Here is a 7,774-nt window from a genome sequence, read left to right as displayed (position 1 = left end):
CTCAGCCGGTGACTCACTCTCTCTGTCCCACCTCCACAGCACGGGGACACACACATGCACACACACAAAGAGGAGGAACATTATGTTTACATTCCACCTCTCAACTCCTCTGTTGACCTTCCTCTGCATTTCAACACACCATCAACAAAACCATGCACCAACAATATTACCCCAAGCAAGAGAAAGGAAATATGTAGAGACACAAGGAATTTGGTTTCAAAATAAAAGCAAGAAATTGGACAAAATGAGAGAAAACAACTTCACAGAGTCAGGTACACACGAGGTAGGTTACGTGAAATGATGAATACAACACACATCCAAACACGAGATTCCATAAAAAACACACAAAAAAAGTCATTCAAGAATCCAAAAAACAAATACAATGAGGAAAATTAATCCAAAGTCCATGAACAGAAAAAGTCCAACAAGAGATCCACAAAGTCAAAAGAAGCTGGTGCGTCTCTTGCCCACCAGCTTCATCGGTCTCAGAAACTTTAACTGAATAATATTCTACAGGCTAAAGACTCTCACCATTGAATTGGATAGTTTGTCCAAACACTCCTCTACTGCGGCATCTTACAATATGTTTATATATATAGAAAATATTGGCAATGATTCCTAAGATGTCATTATCAAAACCTTATGACAATAATTGAGACTTAATATTCAAGTTTCATTATAAGTAACTATAAACAATAGAAAACCCAACCAAAATTCTAGAATTTCAATAAAGAACAATAATTTTTCAGTAAAATATCGAATCGCAATTATAATGGACCAAGGGAACCTAAATAGTCACCAGAGAAAGTCTTCAGTTTCCATCACAATCACAAGCTGATCTGAGAGTAATTCTCTCAAAATCACTGTAAAAGTGTTGTAGTCATGCGGAGGTGTTAGCACACACCTGGGCTTCTCCACAATTGAGAAGCAGCCATATCCAAGAAGCTGTTTTTTCAGTCTCATGTGAAAAAATGAGGCAGATGAGGGAACATTTTCTGTGGTTGAATTTTGGGGTGATTATAACATTGATTGGAAGATTATCAATATGTGAGGTTTCAGTTTGAAGTCTGCAGTTGTTTGCCTCATGAGTGTGAGCTTGTGAAAGTTGATACTGATAAATAAGTTGAGAAGGTTTTAATTCAATCATTTAAAGCAGTCAATTAGTCTGCAAATTAGAGTTTTTCTCTATAACTAAATCTATAAACTCTAATGGTGACCATGAAACACCAGTGGAGAACACATATAAAATGTTCATCATTATAAAAGACAAACAAATCCGGGAAACCCTGACAACCAAAGAACTCTTTTCATGTCTGAAGTAAAACTGCTGATTGGTCAGTGTTTTTTACCACATCATGGTAGACTTGTTCGTTTTAATTGCGCCAAAGGTAAAACATTTGGCCTTTAATAAACCAATGCACAAAAACTGTGACTGAATAATCTGATTAAGTACAGGGGTTGACAGGTTAAACTGGTAGAGATTAAAGTTAGCGCAACTCCTCCCAAACCACAGTTGAAATAATTGAATGGAGATTATTCTCACTGTGGTTTGACATTCCAAAACCTGCCTGTCTGGAATGGGCTGTTTTTCTATGGTGCAGAGTGAAGTTAGAAAATTTTGTGCTCATCCTACCTGGTTTGTCTGCAATAAAGCCGATTGTGCATCCATGATCAACCAGATTCAGATTTTTTTTGATTTTTTTTGCACTGATTTTATAGTCAATGTTTTTCATAAAGATAAATACAATTTCCAAGATGAATGATTCACTAGATATGTATTCCACAAACAGACAGACAAACATTTGTGCATTTAGTAGGTAGATTGAACTTCAACTGTGCAATGCTTATTTCTATCCGAGTTATACCACCATATATATCTTATATATATATATACACACGTATATATTGTTTTTACGCAGTACATTATTTCTTCTGTTTATATAATTTTTCAGATTTCCTTGTGTTTATTGCATGTTTACTTATTATTATATTATTTTATTCTTCTGTCACTGTCCCTGCTGTAACATTGCAAATATCCCTGTTGTGGGACTAATAATGGAGTAGTCTTATCTTATCTTAATATGGAGCAATTTTATAATGCATATATTTGCAAATGCTTAATGGTGACGATTACTCATTTTTAATTTTGTTTATTTATTTCAGTTTCCAATATAAGTTGGCGATTTCTCTTCAGGTGGACTTTAGAGTTTTGATTTGTTTTCTTTTAGAAAAAGTGAGGTTTAATAAATCATTAATATTGTTACTGTACATTAATATTGTTACTGTAATGTTATGATTTGTCCTCGTTCCATTCCACCACTTTCATCTTTCTCCCAAATGCCGGGATTCTGGATTTAAAAAAGTCCAGTTGGGTTCGGGGTAAAGAAAAAAAATAAGACCACACAGCTCTGGTTCTTGGTGAGCATGTGCTTTGCTGAGTAAAAGCTTCTCTGAAATGACACTATAGATATAATATGATCTTGAACTAACAGTAAGAGGGATGTCAGGGATTCTGATTACAGGTGAAAATGGTCCCAGCACTTTCTTTTGTTCAAAACCGAGAACTCACCCGCCTGATGATATTTCCGTCCATAAAGGCAGCAGCCTCTTCAGGTCACATGAATATCCAGTAAACCCATCTTCTTTTTTTTTTTAAACAACTGAAATCTATGTTCAATGGCACCCTTCGCAGCTTTGACTTCCCCTTCTGTGAAAACCTCAGCACATGTTGCAATTTCCTTTTATGGGATCTTTTGTAAGTCTGCCGGTGTCTTAATGTGTTGAGCAATAACTGGGAGGAGAGCTGCCTGGATCCTGTTGTTCATATGATTCACACCATACACACACATTTACAGCCTTTACAGTTACTGTCAGTTCATACGACAGAGCTGTTGTTTATCATATTCTCTGTTTCTAACTGTGTTCTGTCAGATTCATCCATTCTGGCACATGTTTATTCCAGAGTGTGGAGCTACTACACACCTCATATTTCTTCTTTATACACACACAAGGCTCCATTTTTAACTCTGTGATCTTGAGACCTCTTGTGGCTGCAGACAGACGCAACTCGAAACACTACAATGTCAGATACCACCACTCTTAGATATCAATTCTCGTAATGTGGCTGGGTTTTTGTTTTTCATCAAGAACACAGAAAAAAATCAAGAAAAATGTTGCAAAACATCCTACTTCACGATAAAAAAGGCCTCCTCATGGGGGCACGCTTTCATATTAAATGCTGCAGGCTGATGTGTGTCCCGATGGCCTAGTTTCTCCAAGCTGGATCGAATCCCACTCATCTCCTTCTTGACCAGTGAAAAATGATTTGATTATTTTTATTTCTCTATTGGTAACTTACAAAAGTTCCATTTCCACCGGTAGAAACACCTGTGTGTGTATTTACTGTTTTGTTGTGAATTATTATATTGACATGAGATGCAGCATCTGTCAGAGGTGACACATTTAAATTAAGTCCTTATTGTTTAATTATAAAAGCAATATTGTGTGTTTACACAGAGTAAATAAAGGATCACTCACCGAGGCTGCACACCATAATCCCAAATTATTGAATATAAACATAACCAATGTGATTTTTTCAAAGAAAGGGGTGAGATTTAAAAAAAAGTGTGTTAGAAGTTATTCCAGTGTATTAAGTATTCAGCTTCAATTTAAATTATTACAGAAGCAAGAACAATACATGTTGGAGTCATAAATTATTATCAGGCCGATTTAAAACAAAGATTAAAAAAGGTTTGATTTTAGATTCTAAATGATCACGGCCACAAGGTCTCTCTCCCCCCCCTCTCTCTCTCTCTCTCTCTCTCTCTCTCTCTCTCTCTCTCTCTCTCTCTCTCTCTCTCTCTCTCTCTCTCTCTCTCTCTCTCTCTCTCTTTCTCTTGCTCTATCTCTCTCAGTTTATTAAAGATTTGACTCTGGACAGGATGGATGTGATGTGAAAGTAAGTCCTCATTTTAATTTGACACACAATCTATCACTGATACGTTTACAGGACAATGTAAAATTGTATGAGAAAGTGAAATTTCAATCACTCAGTTCCTATAGAAATAATAAACAGCACCATAAATACAATAAGCACTTCAAAAAATATTATATAAATAATCATATGGGTAAAATATGTAATTAATGACTATAAAGTGCATTTACTGTTGATCGTTATTTCTATATTGTTTTATCACAAAGACACCTATGAGGAGGTAAGAAAGATAAGATAGGATAAGATAATATAAGATAAGATAAGACAAGATAAGATAAGATATGATAAGATAAGATAAGATAAGATAAGATAAGATAAGATAAATAAGATTAAATAACATATGACAAGATACGATAATTCCTTCATTGGTCTCACCCAAATTTACCGTATTACATAAGCTTAGAGAAAAAAGAGAAATGCACACTCAGTAAAGGTAAAAAAAATACATAAACACAAAGAACAATACAACATTTCAATATGTACATTTTAAATAATTATAAAAACAGCATAGAAAGATAAAAAGGGATTGTTGCACAGTTGTATCAGCTCAAAACCTGAGTGACGGACAAGTGGTCAACTGGGAGACGTGTGAGGTGTATTGGTTGTACAACACACACACATCTCCACTTTGTTCGAGCTCATTTTGCTTAGATGCAAACTGAACATGTTGACACCTTCTTGACAGATTTTGATCTTCAGATGGACTCATGTCATCATGCGTCTGCTTCAGTGACTCAACAGCTCACACTCTGGCTTGAAAGCTGTGATGATGGGAAACAGAAAAACGTGATCAGTGGCTGAATCGATGACAGAGCAAGCAGCTACTCAGGAGAGTTCATAGGCTTCCTCCACCAAGTCCAAGAGGAAAATCCTACTGTACCAAATACCACAGACTCATAGATATCAGTCCTCTAAACATGCCTGATTTATTTAATCAAGATCGTGAATTCTGTTTAAAGTCCTATCTAGCCATTTTTAAGAAAATGTGTTTTTTATCATGTGATGGGGCGTTTTTAAACATTTTTGTGACTTCTGTACCTTTGTAGTTTATTGCCATTCTGGGGAGGGGCATTGCTGTAATATGTTTGTCCTGGCAGCTGGGAGCTGCTCCATGCTTTGCTAATATACACCATTTAGTTTTGTCTCAAATCTGTTTTACAAGTTAAAAATTGCAAATATTTTTTTTAAACCAAACTAAATTGATTAGTTAATGGACAGACAATATTTTGGGTTGTTCCATAAGGAACACTTTGATTCTCACTCAAATGAAATGATCCCTCAATTAGAGAATAGTGTAATTAACAGTTGTTATTTGCTCAGGTGGTATTGGTTATGGCTGTGAAATGTCTGATCCGGGGTTTCTTTATTAACACGGAGGTGACTCAGCCAACTGAGAGACTGCACAGCTCAGGAGGTGAAAGTGAGAGCGATACCCTCAACCCCCTACCTCCAAGTCTCACATGACAGACAGTGTTGATATGATGGACTATGGACACGGCCAGTTGCAGGGCAGCAGTAGGAGAGGGAGAGAGGGAGGAGGATGCTTTCACGGGAGTCCCCTGGCTTCAGCAGGCATCTGTTGCCCCCTATATATTTATATATATATATACACAGAATAAATATATATATAAAGTATTTGAAATAAATCTTGTTTTTCAGAAAAGCTGTTGCCTTTATGAGGCTGAAGGCAATACATGCAACGTTATTTTAAGTAATTATTATTATTATTAATTTATTATAAGTAAAACACAACATTTTTGGATACAGAAAATCCTTATTCAGCTTTTCTTAATTTAATACGCTTACATGATAAAAAAAATCCATGATGCTGATCATTCATGTGATCACTTTTTGGTTTGATGTACAGAGAACACTGTTAACTAGTGACTGAAGTCCTGTAGTATTTTATATTGAATGTCAATAGGGCGTGTCATTTTCCACAATTTTGACATTTTGAAAAAGCCTAATCATGTTGTTAAAAACATCTTAAAGCTAAATCTTCCTGCATATAATTTATTATATATACATTTATTTAAGTACAATTGTTATTGGTGCTGAAAATGTTTTATGCAGCTCACCTCACAAGGGAAACCTCCACCCAATCCAAGCTCTACCAACCTTAAAGCAGTCCTGACCGGAGACTGCTAAAACTTTATCGTTATCTTTGGAGTGGCCAGCCACCATTTCGAAACCACATTCACTCACATAGACACACAGACGCACACACACACGCATAGTCACATACAGATCTTTATATAGTAAGTACACGTAAGTAATTTGTGTTTTTATACTTTATTATCTTCATAATAAATGTTTTTCTTTCACAAGTGTTGTTTACATTAATGTTGAATAATATTGCATATTGCCAACCTCTACACTGTCAAGATCTCTATATCTTTCAACTTTGCTAACTTTCTATATTGTAACGTTGCTTATAGTTGTTAATTTAATTGTTAATCAGAGTTCTAAATTTGTAGTGAGTGCTTTCATGAGAAATTGGTTATCTTTTCCATTCCTTTGAAGGGTGATGCCCTGAGGTAACTTTAATCAATTAAAGTTAGTATTTAATATTAATATTTTTAATATATATTCAATATTTTATTTTATAAACAAGTAAATTGTTTATAAAATATCTAAATATAAATATATTATTAAATAATAATGTTTTTAATATTATTATTCAATATTTTTATTTTGATAACCAAATTATTGAATGCTGAATAATGGTATCACGTTTATGACGAGATATAATTAATAGATATTATTGTGTTTATATTTATGCAACCAACTTCTTATGTTAGTGAATTTCATGGAAATGACTTTGATTTGTATTTTTTTCTTGAAGCGAAACTCTGAACAATCACGTTTCTCATGTGCTTGTTTGACAAGTTGCAAACAGGAAATGTCACAATAACTTTGCAACACAGGCCATAATTTCACAAACTCTGCGTAAATAAAGCCCTTTTTTATAAACACTGCATCTCATATTACAGGTCAGGAGCTAAAAACAGTTCATAGGCTTCAGCTTCACCTCTTTCATTAACCGACAAGGGTTTTCCTGTTGATTCTTTGACTGGAACAACATTGAAATTGAAAATACTCAAACCTCAGAGTCACTAAAAAGGACATGTTAAAAAACTTGTACTTTTTAAGAGTAAGTGTTCACATGTGTCCTCAGTTGTTACAGAAGTATTGTATCAGGCTGTACTGTTCTGTATGTAATTTCACTGGGGGTGCAGTATCATTATTATGCCACTGTGAGGCGCTGAAGCACTAAGCAGGGATGCAAGCTTGTGTTATCACTGTTAATGAAGAAGTGTGTACCTACCTGATGTGCAGGTGCTAAAGACAATAAACACAGCCACAGGCTAAACAGTTAACCGTCTCCCTCAAGTGTTTTCTCTCCGAGTGCAACGCAGAAGAAGCTGCCATCATTAACCCAACAGGTTATGGGCCCAGGAGTCATTCGGAAGGAACTTTTGATGTTTATAGCCGTCAGAAAGTTGCAGCAAACCGCAAGCGAACGGGATAGCGAGACAAGGTAACACCAGGGATCATCGAGGAACAAGCAGGTTGCCTCGACTTATGTTCGACTGAGATAAAACTAAGTATGAACTGTGGGAGACCAAAGTGTTGGGACACCTTCACCTATCAGGGTTAAAGAATACGATTCTGAGAGAACCAAACGGTGAAGATGAGGTAGTGGCAGAAGCCAAAAAAAATGCTGATGTGTATGCTGATCTAATTCAACTTTTAGATGATAAAAAACTCTTGCTTATT

The sequence above is a fragment of the Limanda limanda genome, chromosome 16, assembly GCF_963576545.1.
Source record: "Limanda limanda chromosome 16, fLimLim1.1, whole genome shotgun sequence".
NCBI lineage: Eukaryota > Metazoa > Chordata > Actinopteri > Pleuronectiformes > Pleuronectidae > Limanda > Limanda limanda.
This window is presented reverse-complemented; position numbering follows the sequence as displayed.